This window comes from Asparagus officinalis, chromosome 1, assembly GCF_001876935.1.
Source record: "Asparagus officinalis chromosome 1, Aspof.V1, whole genome shotgun sequence".
In the NCBI taxonomy this organism is placed as follows: domain Eukaryota; kingdom Viridiplantae; phylum Streptophyta; class Magnoliopsida; order Asparagales; family Asparagaceae; genus Asparagus; species Asparagus officinalis.
In genome coordinates this window covers 126470876-126474687 of record NC_033794.1, presented here as the reverse complement: position 1 = coordinate 126474687, position 3812 = coordinate 126470876, and the positions used below count along the sequence as shown (strand labels likewise).

Below are 3812 nucleotides of genomic sequence, written 5' to 3'. Positions count from 1 at the left end.
GTATATATATTTATGTATAATATTTTATATATGTATGTATATATATATATATACTAATATACTCTCTCTCTTAGTATATATGTATATATAAGTATACTCTCTCTTATATATGTATACTCCCTATTATATAAGTATACTCTTTTATATATGTGTGTGTGTATACTTTCTCTCTTAGTATATAAGTATATATAAGTATAGTATATTACAACGGCTACTTCTTCCCCATTGGCCCAACGGGCAACGACTACTTATGCGATTCTCTCTCTCTCAAGTTATAACTTATAAATATATACAATATATTTACATATAATATATGTATATATAATATATAGTTACATAATAATTTGTAAGTATATACTAATACATAATTATATAAAATATAATAATATTAAACTAATTTTTAGCATTTTTTTATCAAAAAAAGAAAAAAAATAAAAAAACCTAGTTGGGATGTACTTATCTATTGTGATGCGATGAATTCTAAAATAAATTTATACTTGTAATTTGTAAATAATTTATTAATTATTAATAAAGAATTTATTTTTATAATTTTTTATTTATAATTTATGTCATTTTAAGTTATTAATAAAATTATTGGTTTTTATTAATTTTTTTGTCTTTTTTTGTATAAGTTAAAATTTAAAAAATTTGATAAAAAAACTTTTAAAAAAAGAAAATAAACCGGGCTGGCCCGGAACCCGGCTCGATCGGGCCCGAACCCGGCCCGGGGTACCCGGGTCTGGGTCCGGGCTCCAGTTTTGCCCGGCCCGCGCCTGGATTTCTGGGGCCAAGCCCGGATGGACAGCCCTAGACATAGATCGTAGGTCTACTAGTTGATAGTGATTAACTCTTTTTTGGGGAATGGTAAATGACGCGCTAGAAAACTTGCATATATAGGGGGACTTTATTTATTATTATTATTGTTATTTTGATTTTCTAAATTATGAAAAATCAACAAACAAGTGACGGTTAGAAGTTGACTATTAGAAAATGATTGTTTTTGACTGTTGGAAAATGATTATTTATTCGAAGGAGTGTTTTGAAAATTTATAACTATTGGAAATACTTTTTTAAATAAAAAAATCTTCAACGACCTAAAATATGGGACCACATGGGGGACATGTAAGGTGCCCCCCTCTTATTGTATAATGAGCTGACAATCATTAATGATGACCAGCTCATTATGCAATAAGAGGGGGACACCTCACATGTCCTACCTATTGGTCCTATATTTTGGATCCCTGTAGCAATGCTCTTTTTAAATCTATAAATAGTATACGATTTCATACATCAATACTCCATTCTTAAAACTTTTTCTCCAAAAAATCTACAATCCTGCAAACTTGTTTCACGAAGAATTATTGTAAACTTTCATATTTACTTTCTAGAACTTTTAACTTTTGTTGTATCCCGGGAAGAAATTTTACATTAACCTAAGATAAACTCAAATTATCAAGTAGGTCAAATATTATTTTTAAGGAAAGTATATCACCGCTTAAAAATTATGTCTCCTACTTTATTTTTACTAACACTTTTACGTCCATTTAATGTTCACAGCTCTACATTTTTAACCAAAAAAGTCAAAGAGTACATGATTCAAGTTTTACGCATCTAGACATGTGCTATGAGCTAGCCAATTTGTTGTTGAACTTGTCAGGAGGGTTGATCTCAAACTTTTATTAACACCGGGCACTGGAAACTAAGCATGACATGTGTGTGTATATATAATTAGAATAAAATGACTATAAAATAATTGAGATAGAAATTTTCACTTAGGAGGATTAGTCTAGTAGAACTCAGTACTAAAAATAAGATGATCTGTAGACTACAATTTTACGGTCTATTAAAGTTTGAGAATGAGAGGTTTTAATTTGGGAGCGACGGAGAAATCAAAACAAATTAAATATTGATTTGGATATACATGAAGATAACAGCTGGTTAAAAGCACAAATTTTCAAAATTCAGATTGGGTTTTAGCCCCACCAAAGTCAAATGTGCATGCTTCCATCCTGAGAACTAGTATTGTTCAGGTTTTCCATGCTTGGTAATAGGAAAGTAAATGAAAAATATGAAAAGAAAACACTTCTTCTTGACTTTGTATTTATAAATGTTGTTTGGAGAATAAAACACAAAAAAGGTGAAATTTTGAATTGACAGCTGAGATATTATTCAAATACTATCTGGAATAAAATCATGGACTGGCTATGTTTTAAATGGAGGGCTAGTAGCTGGTACTTGGTGGAGAACTGGTTCAGTTATAGGTTAAGAGGGAAAGGTTTCAAGCAGAACATGAAGAGATTAGCTTTTTCGGCCACAATATATTGCTTATGGAGGGAGAGAAACAACATAATTTTCAAGCATGAGATCAGGAGTGCTGATCAGATAGCAAGGGAGATCAAAGTTGATACATTAACAATGCATTCAATAGCCCCATTTCAGCGGAGCATAAAGCATGGCTTTTAACACTGTGAAAGCTATTATACTTGTAAAATAGCTGAGCGTTTTCTCTTTCTTTTGTGAGTAGTTAGTTTACTTGTGTTTTTTTTTTCCAGCTTTGTATATGCTGAATGATTGAGGTGTACACAAACTTTCAAATTTGGAAATGAAATAAATTCTTCATTGACCAAAAAAAAAATTGTTTGGTCGATAGGGAAAAGAGAATTGAAAAGTGGAAAATGTGAGAAGAGAAAACTAAAAATATTAGTCTTTCTCGTCTCAATAATTCATTTTTCATATAAGTTCTTAAATTTTTTTGAGAATTTAAGTAAAAGATTAAAGACCGTTATGTAACACTCTTTATTATTCATTTACTTTTTCAGTCAATTTCCATCTGTCAAACTGAAACAAACAGATAATCACGTCGCTTTGTCAAAAAAAAAAAAAAAAAAATTTGTTGTCTGCTTTCTATTTACTTTCTGGTAACCAAACACTTAAAAGTGCAAGATAGAGTTACCTGGGTGCTTCTCTGTGAAATAGTCCCATATACTAGGCCCTCTCCCGCCTTGTTTTGCTGCACCTTCAACCTAATCAAATTCAAAACCAAAAACGTATCAACTTCAAAGCTAACAGAAAATACCAAAGTACTTCTCTATAAAACTTGAACAAAGGAAACCTGGTAAGCTGCGCTCGCTGCTCCAAAGAGGNGTCTAGCTAAGCTTAGATTGGGATGGAGATTTGATTAGATGTGGTGTTCTATTTTATAGTGTGGAGAGTGCATGAACTGGTAGGGAAATTAATGAAGTGATTTAAGTACAACAAAATATTCCGTGGACAGCTCAAGAGGGAATGATTAAAAGGTGAGTATATTTTTATGCATAAAAAGGAGCCATTACATTTTTATCAAGCTAGGAATCAAAGTACGATATACATTCAATGCTTGGATTTAGGTAGGCACGTCCAAACAGGTCGGGCTGGCCTGGAAAACCGGGCCCCGGACCTGGTCGGCTCGAGCCTGGGCCTGAGTGGGCCGTGTGAAAACGGCGAAGGAATTGTGAAAAACGTGAAGAATAACCCAAAACAGACTCCACCATACCCTGGTGTGGTGTCTGCCATGGGTGTGGTAGAATCTGTCCTGTTTGTCATGGGTGAAACCGGGCCCCGGACCTGGTCGGCTCGAGCCTGGGCCTGAGTGGGCCGTGTGAAAACGGCGAAGGAATTGTGAAAAACGTGAAGAATAACCCAAAACAGACTCCACCATACCCTGGTGTGGTGTCTGCCATGGGTGTGGTAGAATCTGTCCTGCACCACACCCTCTGCCACACCCACGGTGCAGGGTGTGGCAGACTCGTTTTTAGAATCCCAATCAGTTTGGG

The 3812-nt window shown here is 34.0% G+C and overlaps 1 protein-coding gene across 1 annotated transcript in view; it reads right to left on the bottom strand.

Moving 5' to 3' along the window:
* LOC109844421 (beta-glucosidase 12-like) overlaps positions 1-3143 on the bottom strand; it is a 10017-nt gene extending 6874 nt beyond the window's left edge. The window contains exons 1-2 of the mRNA XM_020413440.1: positions 3113-3143; positions 2954-3023 (exon numbers count right to left, since the gene is read on the bottom strand). The gene's annotated coding sequence lies outside the window, so the exon portion shown is untranslated. The remainder of the gene's footprint in view (positions 1-2953; positions 3024-3112) is intronic.